The following is an 18,284-nucleotide window of genomic DNA, read 5'->3' on the forward strand; positions in this document are numbered from 1 at the left end:
TGTCTGAAAACATCAGTGAAAATCAACAGAAGGGCTTCATTCGGAAGTCTACCTCTCCAGCCGAAACCGTTTTTTTCTTTGTTGAGAAAAAGGAGAGGTTCTCTCCGTCCCTGCATTGATTACCAGGGACTTAATAAGAATCGGTACCCCCTTCCACTGGTCTATAAACTATTTGATCGCCTATGGGGAGACAAGAATTACACCAAGTTGGACTTGTGAGGGGCGTATAACCTTATTCGAATCCGGTAAGGAGACGAGTGGAAGATAGCTTTTAATACCCGTGATGGGCATTATGAGTACCTAGTGATGCCGTTTGGTCTCTGTAACACCCCGGCCGTTTTTCAAGAATTTGTCAATGACATTTTCTAAGATCTCCTCTACACTTGTGTTGTGGTGTATCTGGATGACATCTTGAACTTCTCACCCAACTTGGAAGCTCATCACACTCATGTGCGTCTGATCCTGAGACACCTTCGGAGCAACCGCCTCTATGCCAAGCTCGATAAATGTCTCTTCGAGAAGTTGTCTGCCGTTCCTCAGCTACATTGTCTCTAACCTAGGCCTTCGAATGGATCCTGAGAAGCTGTCTTCAGTCTTAACTTGGCCGCGACCTACTGGTCTGCGGGCTATTCAATGCTTCCTAGGCTTTGCCAACTATTATCGGAAGTTTATTCTGCATTTCTCCACCCTGGTAGCTCCAATTGGGGCTCTTACTAAGAAAGGTGTCAATCCCAAGTACTGGCCGCCTACAGTGGAAGAAGCTTTTCTCGTTTGAAGACGGCTTTTGCCTCCGCACCTGTTCTGACGAGACCAGACCTGGATAAGGCGTTCTGACTCGAAGTAGATGCCTCTTCCGTAGGAGCTGGAGCAGTCTTGACTCAGAAATCCAAAACAGTGACTTGACACTTCTTCTCTAAAACATTGGGGGACATTTATCAAAGCTCTCTATGTCCCGCATCAATGTAGACCAAACTACAGAGCGTTATGCTGGTCTATTGTACGCACAGCTCTTGTTATCAAGGCGCACAGCTCTTGATAAATTCTGTGCACAGACTTCGGGATCTATGCTTTAGACTGTATTTAAACCTGCTGCAGCATAGTCTGACATTTCGGCGTACTTTCTCCAAATGCGACTTGTCGCTGAAAAGTCGCTTTTGATAAATTCAGCACCAATGCATTTTTCTGTCTAAAATAGACTAAAAATCCTCTAAAGCAAAAGTCGCAGAAAAGTCGCACATATTTAGACTGCGACTTTCTGTGCGACAAATTTACATAGGAAAAACCATTTGATAAATATCCCCCATTTTCTCCTTCTGAGAGGAATTACACCATCGGTGATCGGGAACTCTTGGCCATTAAGCTTGCTCTGGAAAAATGGCATCACTTGTTAGAGGGAGCATCTCATCCTATCAATATCTACACGGACCATAAAAATCTTCTTCACCTACAGTCCGCTCAACGTCTGAACCCCCGGCAGGCCAGGTGGTCACTTTTCTTCTCCCGATTTAATTTTCTCATGAATTTTCGACCTGCACACATAAACGTCAGAGCCGATGCCCTCTCTCAAGCTTCCGATGTGGTGGGACAGGAACCTTTACCTCATCATATTGTGGCTCCAGATCGTTTGGTTTCAGCAACACCAGTTAATCTTCAGCAAGTTCCCCCTGGGAAGACTTTTGTACCAACTCACCTTTGGAATAAGGTGCTTTACTGGGGACATTCTTCCTTATTGGCCGGTCACCCAGGAATTCGGAAGTCTACTTTGCTCCTTACCCGTCATTACTGGTGGCCGAACCTGGAGCGCGATGTTGCTAACTTTGTCCGTTTCTGTGCAATTTGTGCTTGAGACAAGACGCCTTGTAGCAAACCCGCGGGTCTCTTACAGCCTTTACCCATTCCTGATCTCCGTGGACCCACATTGCTATGGATTTCATCACTGATTGGCTGTCCTCTTCCAGTTGCAAGGTAATTTGGGTGGTCGTTGATCGTTTCTCTAAGATGGCTCATTTTGTACCTCTATCTAGACTTCCTTCTGCTCCTCAGTTGGCAGATCAATTTTTCCGACATATTTTCCACCTGCATGGACTTCCGCTTCACATCGTTTCTGACAGTGGGGTTCAGTTTGTTTCCAAGTTTTGGCGGGCCCTCTACTCTCGCCTCAAAGTCAAATTGGACTTTTCATCAGCGTACCATCCGCAAAGCAACGGCCAGGTGGAGCGGGTGAACCAAGTACTTGGAGAGTATCTTTGACATTTTGTGTCTGTTTGGCAAGACAAGTGGTTCGATCTATTACCCTGGGCTGAGTTCTTTTACAATCATCGTGACTCCGAGTCTACTAGTAGTGTTGCTCGCGAATATTCGCAATGCAAATTTTATTGGCGAATATCGCATATTGGCGAATTCGCGAATATTCGCGAATATAGCACTATATATTTGTAATTACGAATATTCTTTTTTTTTTTTTTTTCACAGTACACATCACAGTGATCATCCCTCTCTGCTTCCAGCTTGTGTGGTGTAAAGAAGGCTCTAATACTACTGTGTGAGACTGGGGCAAATATTTTCGCATATGCGAAAATTTGCATATGCTACTTTTCGCATATGCAAATTTTCTCATGTAAATTTTCGCATGCGCGAATATTCACATATGCGAAAATAAAACGAGAATATTACGAACATGTGAATATTCGAGAATATATGACGAATATTCGTCCATATATTCGTGAATATTCGCGAATTCGAATATGGCCTATGCCGCTCAACACTATCTACTAGTACTTCTTCATTGTTTATGGCATCATCTTCATCCTCCTCTACCTCTATCCGAGTACCAGCAGTTGATGTTTTGGTTCGAGACTTTCAATCTATTTGGCAGGAAACTTGGTGTTCTTTAGCTGTCGCCACCTCCCGCATGAAGTCCCAGGCTGACAAGAAGAGGAGATCTCCACCAGTTTTTTCCCCCGGAGACAAGGTTTGGCTCTCTATGAAGTATGTTAATTTGAAGCAACCTAGTTACAAACCTAGTTACACGCTGGCTGTGAGCGCTTTCCTCCTCTCTCCTCCTCAGCCGGCGGGGCTGGGATTCACAATGCGGGACTCGCCCGCATGCGAATCCCAGCCTGTCACTCACCTCCGCTCTCTGTTGTCCCTCCAGTCCTTTCGCAGCCCCGACTCGTATGCCCCGCCTCCTAGGGCACGCGTGCGCCTGAGCTCCAAGATTCAACCAATTGCCAATGCCCAGGGGGGTCCTGAGACCCGCGATGTGCAGCAATTTCGGGTCATATGGGTCTCCGGTGATCCGGAAAATAAGATGGGAGTGTCCAAGACACCCACGATCCCCCTGAAGGGATAGGAGTGAGATGGCGGGGGTGCCACCCCTCCTATCCCTGCTATTGGTCATTCAGAAGTGATGACCAATAGCAGATCGGGGGCGGGGAGGGTTAACGTTCAAATTTTGACAGGAAAAAACTGTCTAAATCCTTTGATAAAAATCCCCCCCTTATGTTTACTTAGATTTATTATCTTTGAATAGCACAATGGATATTGCTCTTACATTTCTCTCTTTTTCTGACATTTTAGCGTAGTAATGTTGGACTGTGTTGCTCACTTACTAATCCTTTTCACCTAGCATTGTTGTTTACTCTTGGTTTGTTTCTTTATATTTTGGAATGCAAGTATCATTAGAAACCGCATTGCTTTTTGAGCATATATATACATTTTCAAGATTGTACCTTTGCATTCGGAGTTTATATGTTTTATATGAAAAAACGTATTAATAAAAAAATATATAAAAAAAAATTACTACATACACACCCCCTTACACTGTCCACCCAATAAAAATGAAAAACGTATCGTACGGCAGTGTTTCCAAAACGGAGCCTCCTGCTTTTGCAAAACAACAACTCCCAGCATTTCCGGACAACCACTGACTGTCCAGGCATGCTGAGAGTTTAGCAACAGCTGGAGGCACCCTGTTTGGGAATCACTGGCATTACTTGCATTTTAGTGAAAAATATATATTTTTTCATTTACACATCCAAATTTAACAAAAAGTCGTCAAACACCTGTGGGGTGTTAAGGCTCACTGGACCCCTTGTTACGTTCCCTGAAGGGTAAAGTTTCCAAAATAGTATGCCATGTGTTTTTTTTTTTGCTGTTCTGGCACCATAGGGGGCTTCCTAAATGTGACATGCCCCCCAAAAACCATTTCAGAAAAACTCACTCTCCAAAATCACATTGTCGCTCCTTCCCTTCTGAGCCCTCTAGTGCACCCACAGAGCACTTGACATACACATATGAGATATTTCCTTACTTCAGAGAAATTGGGTTACAAATTTTAGGGTGATTTCTCTCCTTTTACCCCTTGTAAAAATTCAAAAACTGGGTCTACAAGAACATGCGAGTGTAAAAAATGAAGATTTTGAATTTTCTTGTCTTTGCTGCTATGCCTGTGAAACACCTAAAAGGTTAGCACACTTACTGAATGTCATTTTGAATACTTTGAGGGTGCAGTTTTCATAATGGTGTCATTTATGAGGTATTTCCAATATAAAGGTCCCTCAAATCCACTTGAAAACTGAACTGGTCCCTGAAAAATTCTGATGTTGAAAATTTTGTGAAAGAGGGAAAATTGCTGCCGAACTTTGAAGCCCTCTGATGTCTTCCAAAAGTAAAAACATATCAACTTTATGATGCAATCATAAAGTAGACATATTGTATATGTGAATCAATATATAATTTATTTGGGATGTCCGTCTTCCTTATAAGCAGAGAGTTTCATAGTAAAAAAAAATGCTACATTTTCAAATTTTTCATAAAATTTTGGAATTTTCCCCCCGAGAAATGATGTATCGACGAAATTTTACCACTAACATAAAGTAGAATATGTCACGAAAAAACTATCTCGGAATCAGAATGAAAAGTAAAAGCATCCCAGAGTTATTAATGCTTAAAGTGATAGTGGTCAGATGTGCAAAAAATGGCCGGGTCCTTAAGAGGTTAAAGGGCCAGTGTGCTCGTAATTATCATCTACACCTGCACCTATCCTATAAGTATTAGCACCTCCCACTAACCCCTGCTGGATCTTTGTTTGCCTAAGCGTCCAAGAGAAAGAGTTTGTAGTCCTGTCTTGCTGTGTTCCTTGGCCCCATTGTTCCATGACCTGACTTTGCCCCTGTGCCGCCTGCCTATTGACCTCCTGCTACGTTCCTGAATTCGCACCTGTGCCACCTGCCCTGACCTTCTGCTATCCAGACCACGAGTTGCCGTTTCCCTCCTGTGCTTCGAATTCCCTTAGCCGCCTGTGTGGTCGAGTCATGCCAGGGGTAGCAACCTGGGTGCCGCAGCAAATCCATCCCGCTTTGTGGCGGTGAAAACCCGCAGCACCTTTGGCTCCGCTCCCTGGCACGGCCCACATCATCTACCACACACGTCCAGCAGATCCACTACTACCCTGAGTCTACAGCCTACTGCTGTGAGTCTTACAACTTGTATTAACGCTTTTTACTACAAGAAGCGTTATTGTTGTTTTTATTTATATAAGAAATACAAGGTATGTATATGTAAACACAAATAAGTAAAATTAAAAAAAAAGAAATAACTCAGTTTGTTGGTTAAAAGAGGAGGTACTTTGCTTCTCGGCATGTGTGATCTCCATTAGTGTCCTAAAGCAGCTAAAAATAACACATACAAAATAGCTTGTCTTACGGTTAAGAATCTAAAGAACAACCTATTAATTATTATTTTTTTAATTGATGCATATTGTCCGTTACCTTACATCCTCTACTACATGACTCTTTTTCATAGTTCCAAAAAAAAAGTGATATGCTACCCGGTACCTAATCTTGATCGTATACATATATGTTTTATGTCTCTAGGATCTTTATTTCCAGAGATATAAGCATTTATCTGTTGCTCAGTTACTTTTTCATTGTGCTGGCTGGAGGGGGCGTGTCTGTCTCCCTCCCGGAGTCTCGGGAGCGAGCATGAGCTGTCAGCCAACTCTACTCTGTAAACTTTTCTTCTCTGGTTTCATGCTGTACATGTTACACAGAGGAAGATGCTTGGAGCTTGCCTGTAGTATTCCTAAAACATTATGGCGAGTTCATAACAGGATAAAATGTATAAATATAAGGATAGATCTTTATAAAGAGTTCATGAGTTCCCCCGCAATAGGGACAGACCCACGGGTTCCCCCGCAATAGGGACAGGCCCCAGAGTTCCCCGCAATAGGGACAGGCCCCGGAATTCCCCCGCAGCTGCTACAGGCCCCAGAGTTTCCCCACAGCCGCTACAGGCCCCGGAGTTACCTCACAGCCGCTACAGGCCCCGGAGTTCCCCCACAGCTGCTACAGGCACCGGAGTTCCCCCACAGCCGCTACAGGCCCCGGAGTTCCCCCACAGCCGCTACAGGCCCCGGAGTTCCCCCACAGCCGCTACAGGCCCCGTAGTTCCCCCACAGCCGCAACAGGCCCGGAGTTCCCCCACAGCCGCTACAGGCCCCGGAGTTCCCCCACAGCCGCTACAGGCCCCGGAGTTCCCCCACAGCCACTACAGGCACCGGAGTTCCCCCACAGCTGCTACAGGCCCCGGAGTTCCCCCACAGCCGCTACAGGCCCCAGAGTTCCCCCACAGCCTCTATAGGCCCCGGAGTTCCCACACAGCCGCTACAGGCCCCGGAGTTCCCCCACAGCTGCTACAGGCACTGAAGTTCCCCCAAAGCCGCTACAGGCAACGGAGTTCCCCCACAGCCGCTACAGGCATCGGAGTTCCCCCACTGCTGCTACAGGCACCGGAGTTCCCCCACAGTAGTACAATTTACCCACATTAGGTAGCAGTTCCCCCACATTAGGTTGCAGTTCCCCCACATTAGCATAGTTTTCCCCACATTAGATTACAGACACCGGAGTTCCCCCACAGCCGCTACAGGCCCCGGAGTTTCCCCACAGGTGCTACAGGCCCTGGAGTTCCCACACAGCCACTACAGGCACTAGAGTTCCCCCACAGTAGCAAAGTTTACCCACATTAGGTAGCAGTTCCCCCACATTAGGTTGCAGTTCCCCCACATTAGCATAGTTTCCCCCACATTAGGTTGCAGTTCCCCTACATTAGGTTGCAGTTCTCCCACATTAGGTTCCAGTTCCCCCACATTAGGTTGGCAGTATGTTCCCCCTTATTAGGTTGTAGTTCCCCCACATTAGGTTGGCAATATGTTCCCCCACATTAAGTTGCAGTTCCCCCACATTAGGTTGCAGTTCCCTGACATCGGGTTGCAGTTCCCCCACATCAGGTTGAAGTTCCCCAACATCAGGTTGCAGTTTCCCCACATCAGATTGCAATTCCCCAACATCAGGTTGCAGTTCCCCCACATTAGGTTGCAGTTCCCCCACATTAGCATAGTTCCCCCCAACCCCCTAACACACACACAGACAAACACATACATACAGACACACACACATACATACAGACACACACAGTCACACACATACATAGATACATACATACACACACATACACAAACTCACCTGTCCTGCACGGCGCTTCATCTCTCTGGTGACCTGAGAGTGGCGTCACTTACGTCCTCTTGCACTGGCCGTCCGCCGGCACTGCCAAAGACTGGGTCGGAGGAGTTAATGGACCGGGGGGGGGGAGGGGAAAAGGATCCGGCGCACTGGGGGTTGGGGGGGTAAGCAGAAGGGTGACCGTGTGACATGGTCGGGTGCAGCAGAAAACTGGGGCGTGCGTGTTATGGGATCGGGTGCAGCTGAGAACCAGGGGGGTAATGGGACACAGGATCGGGCGCAGCTGAGAACTAGGGGGGGTGGTTGTTATGGGACACAGGGTCGGATCGGGCGCAGCTGAGAACGGGGGTGGGGTGTTATGGGACACAGGATTGGACGCAGCTGAGGGGGGTACCTGCCTGTATCCTGCACTGCCTGTGTGTGTGCGCACGCTCCCTGCGTTCGTTCACAGGCAGTGCGTGCCCGCGCATAAGCTGTATGCATGCAGCTGAAATCTCCTATACTGGATACCGGCGCGCTTTACTGCCGGTATCTGGTATGCTGCAAAATCAACACTAGTCTGTCTGGCTAAAGACAGACAACCCCTAGTGGTAGCTATTTTTAGATTTAATTTCTGGGGGAAATTTACATTTTTTTAAATAAATTTATATTGCAAAAAGCCATCATATGATTAGTTCTGTAACATATAAAATGTTTTCAACAATGACAGTGCCTCTTTAAGGATACAGCACATTTTGGCCTTGAGGACACAGGGCAGTTTTTATTTTTGCACTTTCATTTTTTCCTTCTCGCCTTTTTAAGAGGCATAACTAGAGGCATAGTTGATGTATAGTTGTGTCGTATGGCTTTGTTTCTACAATGAAAGTAGAGCTTTTTGGACACAATTATTCCATAAAGAGCACTTCCGGCCAGACTTTGATAAAAAGTAAATGGGTATTCCTGGGTCTGGGTATACCTGGGTCCCACTGGATTCTGCAAATTCTGAGCTGATGGCACTGTTATATATAAATTTTTATAGAAATCATGGTTTAAAAAAAACTGGCCACTAGGAGTCCCCATACCTGCTTGGACACCAATGAGTCCAGAGGCAGCGTCATTCATGAAGACCCGGGGACACTGGACATAGTTCTGAGGAAATTGAGCCTACTGAGCGCTCACGTGACCAGCGCCAATGAATATACAAACTCAGCAGGGATAGAAGAGAGTCTTCGAAGGGACACAGCTCTGGACTACAGGTACATATTTAACTCATTGACCCCTTTATCGGTCTCCTGTTCACCCACACTGTAACCCAATGTATTTTGTTTAGTGTGAGTGAACAGGATGACCGTTTTCCTTTAACACTTATCTACTGTATATTTACTTTGTATTTGGTTAATTGATACAAAATCAACACTTCTATATTTTAAAGCATTTTACTTTGCAGCCTTTTTTCACCTTTATTTCTTTTAAAAATAACAAACACATGGTAGAAAGAAGATTAATAAATGTCATCTTCAAAGGGTTAATGGCCTGTCCTCTTTCCTATTCTGTCAGTGAAGGTCAATAGAGAACCATGATCTTTTAGGAAAAAAATAAACACTCGATCAGGTTACAGGCAGATCTCATAATTAGGTCATAAGCCCTTGATGAAAAGGTACCATTATGGTACAACTTCCCTACTTCCTTTCCCAGTCTCTGTTGGGAAATGTACAGAACGGTAATTTGTTTTACAATTTTTCCAATAACTTAGCATGTCCTGCTCCCTGGAGTCTATAGGAGACTGTAAAATGAAATGAAAGGCAAGAGTTAATGGTAACATGATTAAACAAGGTCATCCATGTAATCTGTTCCTTCCAAGGTCCTATATTGTTACTAAATGCCAAATATTGCAAGTGGTGTTGGGACATGCAGCTCTTAACTCGCCTCCCTAGAGTTGGTTTATGACGCACACAGAATGGACATCTGGGATATTGAGACTCATGGAGTGAGACTTATCTATATATATAAAACTCAATGGGGGATATTTATCAAAGGATTTAGACAGTTTTTTCCTGTCTAAATTTGTCGCACAGAAAGTCGCAGTCTTAATACGTGTGCCTTTTCTGCAACTTGTGCTTTAGAGGATTTTTAGAACATGATGCATTCTTTTCTATTTTAGCCCCTTAAGGACGCAGCCTTTTTTCACCTTAAGGACTAAGACCTTTTTCGCAATTCTGACCACCGTCGCTTTACGAATTAATAACTCAAAAACGCTTTTACCGAATATTCTGATTCTGAGATTGTTTTTTCGTAACATATTCTACTTTATTTTGGTGCTAAATTTTCGGCGTTACTTGCATCCTTTTTTGGTGAAAAATCCCCAAATTTCATGAAATTTTGGAAAATTTTGCATTTTTCTAACATTGAAGCTCTCTGCTTGTAAGGAAATGGATATTCCAAATAAATTTTATTTTTATTCACAAATCCAATATGTCCACTTTATGTTGGCATCATAAAATGGACATATTTTTGCTTTTTGAAAAAATTAGAGGGCTTCAAAGTAGAGCAGCAATTTTTAAAAATTTCATGAAAATTGCAAAATCTGAAGGGACAGATGTTACAGAACTACAACTCCCAGCATTCCTGAGCAGTCTAGGCATGCTGAGAGTTGTAGTTTGGCAACATCTGGAGGGCTACCGTTTGGGCACCACTGTAACAGTGGTCTCCAAACTGTGACCCTCCAGATGTTGCAAAACTACAACTCCCAGCATGCCCAGACAGCCAAAAGCTGGGAGTTGCAGTTTGGCCTTCCTAGTGGTTGCCACAGTAAAGATCACTTTACTTTTCACTTTCATTTACCCCCCCCCCCCCCAACCCCCAATGTGGTTTCACTACCTGAGCCAGGATCCAGCAGTCTCCAGCGACGATCCGGGGTCCCCAGGCATCTTCTCCTCCAGGTACCAGCCTCCATTTTCTTCCCACGATCCCCTCGACATCCAGGGGTGGGCAGAACGGGGGTTGCCATGGCAACCCACTGTCCTGCCCTGCCATTGGTCAGAATCAGTTCTGACCAATGGCAGGGGATAGGAGGAGATCGCAGCACTGCGACCTCACTCTTAGCCCTCAGGATGATCGGGGCTGTCCCTGACAGCTCCGATCATCCCTATTTTCCGGGTGATCGGGTCACCAGAGACCCGATCAGCCCGGAATAGCAGAAAATCGCATGTGTGAATTGACATGCGATTTTCTGCGATCGCCGACATTTGGGGGTCTCAGGACCCCCCTCAGCGATGTGCCGGGATGCCTGCTGAATGATTTCAGCAGGCATTCCGGTCCAGTCCCCAACCGGACAAAAATCAATATAGAACAGTGATGCGGTATAATAAAACAAGAGGATTCAGTGGTGACCAAACTTAGGCTTAAAGTTACTATATACAGTGTAATATTTTGGCCAATGTAATGTGATTATTAATGGGATATTAACCACTTAGGGACCACGGGCGTACAGGTACGCCCTGAAGCCCTGGTACTTAAGGACCAAGGGCATACCTATACACCCGTGGGAATTTCGGTTCCCGCCACACGTGGGGCGGGGTCCGGACCGGAATGCTTGCTGAAATCATTCAGCAGGCATCCCGTGAAAATGCCCAGGGGGGTTCACCCCGGCGATTTGTGGCGAATCCGGGTCATACGGGTCTCCGGTGACCCAGAAAATAATGGGGATCGGGGTTGTCCAAGACACCCACGATCCCCCTGAAGGGATAAGAGTGAGGTGGCAGGGGTGCCACCCCTCCTATCCCTGCTATTGGTCGGTCAGAAGTGACGGACCAATAGCAGATGGGGGCAGGGGGGGTTTAAAATTCGGTTCCCTCGCTCTGCCCACCCATTGTAGTCCGGGCAGAGCAGAGGAACCGGCGGTGCGGCTCCCTGGTGTAGCGATCCTATGGAATCCAATGAGTTATTGCCTAGCAACATCTGGAGGGCTACAGTTTTCTAAACTGTGGCCCTTCAGATCTTGCAAAACAACAACTCCCAGCATGCCCAAACAGCAAATAGCTGTCTTGGCATGATGGGAGTTGTAGTTGTGTACCTCCAGCTGTTGCATAACTACATGGCTGGAGGCGCACTGGTTGGAAAATACTGAGTTAGGCAACAGAACCTAACTGAAGGTTTTCCAATCAGTGCGCCTCCAGCTGTTGAAAAAGTACAACTCCCAGAATGCACAGGCCGTCAGTGCATGCTGGGAGTTGTAGTTTTGAGACAGCTAGAGGTTTGCCCCCCCCCCCCCCCATGTGAATGTAAAGGGTAGATTCACACGGGCAGGTTTACAGTGAGTTTCCGGTTTCAAGTTTCAGCTGCAGCAAATTTTCCACCGCAGCGCAAACTTCTAGTGGGAAACCGAACGTAAGCCCCCGCCAGTGCGAATATACCATAAAAACACTACACTAATTAGTTCAAATTTTCCACCACAGTTTTTTTTCACTACACTACTCTAGCAAATAATAAAGGGTAAAACACTACATATACACCCCCTTACTTGTCCCCCCCCCCCCCCCCCAATAAAAATGAAGAATGTATAATATGGCAGTGTTTCCCAGCAACTCCTAGCATTTCAGGCATGCTCGGAGTTTAGCAACAGCTGGAGGCACCCTGTTTGGGAATCACTGGCGTAGAATACCCCTATGTCCACCCCTATGCAATCACTTATTTAGTCCTCAAATGCGCATGGTGCTCTCTCACTTCAGAACCCTGTCGTATTTCAAGGAAACAGTTTAGGGCCACATATGCGGTATACCCCATATGTGGGCGTAAAATGCTCTGCGGACGAAAAACAAGGCCCAGGAGTGAGAGCCCACTATGTACATTTGAGGCCTAAATTGGGGATTTGCACAGGGGTGGCTGATTTTACAGTGGTTCTGACATAGTCACAAAAAAATAAATACCCATATGTGACCCCATTTTGGAAACTACACCCCTCACGGAACATAACAAGGGGCATAGTGAGCCTTAATAACCCACAGATGTTTGACGAATTTTCGTTAAAGTTGGATGGGAAAATCTTAAAAAAAAATTTTTTTAACTTAAATGCTGATGTTACCCTAAATTTTTCATTTTCACAAGGGAAAATAGGAAAAAAAATCAAATCATGCTTTGGGGTTGTATTGCAGCCAGTGGCACAGGGAACATCTCAGGAGTAGAAGGAAAAATTGATTCAATAAAATTTCAGCAAATTTTGAATGCTAACTTGATGCCATCTGTGAAAAAGCTGAAGTTAAAGAGAAGATGGATTCTACAAATGGATAATGTTCCTAAACACACCTCAAAATCCATGGGGGATTACATCAAGTGGCATAAACTGAAAGTTTTGCCATGGCCTTCACAATCTCCTGACCTCAACATAATTGAAAATCTATGGATAGACCTTAACCTCTTAAGGACGCAGGGCGTATGGATACGCCCTGCATCCCGAGTCCTTAAGGACGCAGGGCGTATCCATACGCCCGTGGGAATTCCGGCCCCCACCGCTAACCGGTTGGGGACCGGAGCCGGATGCCTGCTGAAATCGTTCAGCAGGCATCCCGGCATATCGCCCAGGGGGGTCATTATGCCCCCCCATGTCGGCGATCGCCGCAGATCGCTGGACAATTCAGTCCAGCGATCTGCGGCGATTCCGGGTCAATCGGGTCTCCAGTGACCCGGTGACCCGGAATTACTGGCTGTTCGGGGCCGTCTCTGACGGCCCCGAACAGCCAGAGCCTGCAGGGGTGAGGTGGCACTGGTGCCACCTCACGATCGCCCTGATTCGTCGGCCGGATTACCGGCCGACCAATCAGGGCGCCTGCTGCGGGTGTCACTCCCGCACCCGCTCCGCCCCTCTTCCGGAGGGCGGGTGCGGGAAGACGACCCCGAGTGCTGGGGACCCCGATCCCCGGCGTCCATGTTGGGATCGGGGCCCCAGGAGCGACGGCGGCGGCGAGGGACAGCCTGCGATGAAGCAGCAGCAGGAGGTGAGTTACAGCCTCCTGCTGTTGCTTAGCAACAGCTCCCAGCATGCAAAAAGGGCATGCTGGGAGCTGTAGTTATGCAACAGCAGGAGGCAGACCACCACAACTCCCAGCATTCCCTTATGGGCATGCTGGGACTTATGGTTTTGCAACAGCTGGAGGCACATTTTTTCTATGGAAAAGTGTACCTTCAGCTGTTGTATAACTACAACTCCCAGCTTGCACAAACAGCTAAAGTGCATGCTGGGAGTTGTAGTGGTGCATCTGCTGGTTGCAAACTACAACTCCCAGCATGCCCGTTGGCTGTCGGTGACTGCTGAGAGTTGTAGTTTTGCAACAGCTGAAGGCACACTGGTTGTGAAACTTAGTTTTTTTTTTTTACCTAACTCAGTGTTTCACGACCGGTGTGCCTCCAGCAGTTGCAAACTACAACTCCCAGCAGTCACCTTACACCATGCACCGTACATGCTGGGAGTTGTAGTTTTGCAACAGCTGAAGGCACACTGGTTTTGAAACACTGAGTAAGGTCACAAACTCCGTGATACATAACCAGTGTGCCTACAGCTGTTGCAAAACTAAAACTCTCAGCATGGACAGTCTGTCAGCGCATGCTGGGAGTTGTAGTTTTGCAACAGCTGGATGTCCCCCCCAATGTGAACGTACAGGGTACACTCACATGGGCGGAGGATTACAGTAAGTATCGGGCTGCAAGTTTGAGCTACAGCAAATTTTCTGCAACAGCTCAAACTGCCAGCGAGAAACTACTGTGAACCCCCGCCCGTGCGACTGTACCCTAAAAACACTACACTACACTACCACAAAAAATAAAATAAAAAGTAAAAAACACTACATATACACATACCCCTATACAGCCCCCCTGCCCTCCCCAATAAAAATGAAAAACGTCTGGTACGCCATGGTTTCCAAAACAGAGCCTCCAGCTGTTGCAAAACAACAACTCCCAGTATTGTCGGACAGCCGTTGACTGTCCAGGCATGCTGGGAGTTTTGCAACAGCTGGAGGCACCCTGTTTGGGAATCACTGGCGTAGAATACCCCTATGTCCACCCCTATGCAATCCCTAATTTAGGCCTCAAATGCGCATGGCGCTCTCACTTTGGAGCCCTGTCGTATTTCAAGGCAACAGTTAAGGGTCACATATGGGGTATCGCCGTACTCGGGAGAAATTGGGCTTCAAATTTTGGGGGGTATTTTCTGCTTTTACCCTTTTTAAAAATGTAAAATTTTTGGGAAAAGAAGCATTTTAGGTAAAATTTTTTTTATTTTTTTTACATATGCAATAGTCGTGAAACGCCTGTGGGGTATTAAGGTTCACTTAACCCCTTGTTACATTCCCCGTGGGCTCTAGTTTCCAAAATGGTATGCCATGTGGGTTTTTTTTGCGGTCCTGGCACCATAGGGGCTTCCTAAATGCGGCATGCCCCCAGAGCAAAATTTGCTTTCAAAAAGCCAAATGTGACTCCTTCTCTTCTGAGACCTGTAGTGCGCCAGCAGAGCACTTTTCACCCCCATATGGGGTGTTTTCTCAATCGGGAGAAATTGGGCTTCAAATTTTGGGGGGTATTTTCTGCTTTAACCCTTTGTATAAATGTAAATTTTTTGGGAAACCAAGCATTTTAGGTAAATTTTTATATTTTTTTTTACATATGCAAAAGTCGTGAAACACCTGTAGGGTATTAAGGTTCACTTTACCCCTTGTTACGTTCCCCGAGGGGTCTAGTTTCCAAAATGGTATGCCATGTGTTTTTTTTTGCTGTCCTGGCACCATAGGGGCTTCCTAAATGCGGCATGCCCCCAGAGCAAAATTTCCTTCAAAAAAGCCAAATGTGACTCCTTCTCTTCTGAGACCTGTAGTGCACCAGCAGAGCAATTTTCACCCCCATATGGGGTGTTTTCTGAATCGGGAGAAATTGGGCTTCAAATTTTGGGGGGTATTTTCTGCTATTACCCTTTTTAAAAATGTAAAACTTTAGGGAAACCAAGCATTTTAGGTAAACAATTTTTTATTTTTTTTTACATATGCAAAAGTCGTGAATCACCTGTGGGGTATTAAGGTTCACATTACCCCTTGTTACGTTCCCCGAGGGGTCTAGTTTCCAAAATGGTATGCCATGTGTTTTTTTTTGCAGTTCTGGCACCATAGGGGCTTCCTAAAGGTGACATGCCCCCCAAAAACCATTTGACGCTCCTTCCCTTCTGAGCCCTCTACTGCGCCCACTGAACAATTAACATAGACATATGAGGTATGTGCTTACTCGAGAGAAATTGGGTTTCAAATTCAAAAATTGGGTCTACAAGAACATGCGAGTGTAAAAAATGAAGATTGTGTATTTTCTCCTTCACTTTGCTGCTATTCCTGTGAAACCCGTAAAGGGTTAAAACGCTGACTGAATGTAATTTTGAATACTTTCAGGAGTGCAGTTTTTATAATGGGGTCATTTATGGGGTATTTCTAATATGAAGACCCTTCAAATCCACTTCAAACCTGAACTGGTCCCTGAAAAAAAGGACAAAATTTTGTGAAAAATTGGAAAATTGCTGCGGAATTTGAAGCCCTCTGGTGTCTTCCAAAAGTAAAAACTCATAAATTTTATGATGCAAATATAAAGTAGACATATTGGAAATGTTAATAAAAAAAAAAAATTATTTTGAATATCCATTTTCCTTACAAGCAGAGAGCTTCAAAGTTAGAAAAATGCAAAATTTTCAAATTTTTCATCAAATTTTGGGATTTTTCACCAAGAAAGGATGCAAGTTACCAAAAAATTTTACCACTACGTTAAAGTAGAATATGTCACGAAAAAACAATCTCGGAATCAGAATGATAACTAAAAGCATCCCAGAGTTATTAATGTTTAAAGTGACAGTGGTCAGATTTGCAAAAAATGGCCGAGTCCTTAAGGTGAAAAAGGGCTCAGTCCTTAAGGGGTTAAAAGAGCAGTGCGTGACAGACAGCCCAGAAATCTCAAAGAACTGGAAGACTTTTGTAAGGAAGAATGGGCAAAGATATCTCAAACAAGAATTGAAAGACTCTTGGCTGGCTACAAAAAGTGTTTACAAACTGTGATACTTGCCAAAGGGGGCAGTACAAGATATTAACTCTGCAGGGTGCCCAAACTTTTGCAGACACCATTTTTTTGTTTTCTGTTATTTTGAAAGTGTAAATGATGGAAATAAAATTTTAACTTTGTTTGACATATTATAAGAATGTCTAATCTGTAATTTGATGCCTTTTGGACATTTTTCCATCTTTCCTTGGCTTCTTTATGCACATTAATACAAATTTTTACCTGGGGTGCCCAAACTTTTGATCCCCATTGTATGTGGATGTAAAGTGCTCTGCGGGTGCACTACAATGCTCAGAAGAGAAGGAGTGCCATTGGGCTTTTGGAGAGAAAATTTGTCCGCAATTGAAGGCCACGTGTGTTTACAAATGGACCCCCCCCCCCACATGTGATTTTTTTGGAACAGTGTAATTTTTCATTTGCAGAGCCCACTGTTCCAAAGATCTGTCAAACACCAGTGGGTGTAAATGCTCACTGCACCCCTTATTAAATTCTGTTAGGGGTGTAGTTTACAAAATGGGGTCACATGTGGGGGGGGGTCCACTGTTCTGGCATCACAAGAGGGCTTTGTAAACGCACCTGGCCGTGACTTCCATTCCAAATAAATTCTCTCTCCAAAAGCTCAATGTCGCTCCTCCTCTTCTGAGCATTCTAGTGCGCCAGCAGAGCACTTGACGTCCACACATGGGGTATTTCCATACTCAGAAGAAATTGGGTTACAAATTTTGGGGGGCATTTTCTCGGATTATCCCTTATAAAAATGTTTAAAAAAAATTTCATTTACACATCTGACTTTAACATAAAGTTGTCAAACACCTGTGGGGTGCTAATGCTCACTGTACCCCTTGTTACATTCCTTGAGGGGTGTAGTTTCCAAAATAGTATGCCATGTGGTATTTTTTTTGCTGTTCTGGCACCATAGGGGCTGTCAGGATTCAGCAGGCTGGAGGTGGATCCTCTGTGTCAGAGAGGGATTGGCGTGGACCGTGTCGGTGGATCGGTTCTAAGTAACAGTACCCCCCCCCCCCCTTGGGTCTCCCCCTCTTTTTAGAACCTGAAAATTTGTAGATAAGGTCCTTGTCAAGGATGTTATCCTCGGGTTCCCATGGCCTCTCCTCCGGGCCGCAATTCTCCCAATCTACAAGAAAACATTTTTTACCTCTGACCGTCTTGGATGCAAGAATTTCTTTAACCGAAAAGATGTCTGAGGACCCGGAGATAGGAGTAGGAGCAACAACCTTAGGAGAGAAGCGGTTAAGGATAAGTGGTTTAAGGAGAGAGACATGAAAAGCATTGGGAATACGGAGAGAAGGAGGAAGAAGGAGTTTGTAGGAGACAGGGTTTATTTGACATTTGATATTAAAAGGTCCAAGATAACGTGGTCCCAGTTTGTAACTGGGGACACGGAAGTGGATATACTTGGTGGAGAGCCACACTTTGTCTCCAGGAGAAAAGACAGGAGGAGTTCTTCTTTTTTTGTCGGCATGTTTCTTCATCCGGGATGAGGCCTGTATGAGAGATTTTTGAGTCTCTTTCCAGATGGTGGAGAAGTCCCGAGTCACCTCATCTACAGCGGGCAAACCAGAAGGCGTTGGAGTGGGGAGGGAGGGAAGAGGGTGACGGCCGTACACCACAAAGAATGGGGATTTAGCGGAGGACTCAGAGACTTTGAAATTGTTCGAGAATTCGGCCCATGGTAGGAGATCGGCCCAA

Source organism: Hyla sarda, chromosome 11, assembly GCF_029499605.1.
Source record: "Hyla sarda isolate aHylSar1 chromosome 11, aHylSar1.hap1, whole genome shotgun sequence".
NCBI classification, from domain to species: domain Eukaryota; kingdom Metazoa; phylum Chordata; class Amphibia; order Anura; family Hylidae; genus Hyla; species Hyla sarda.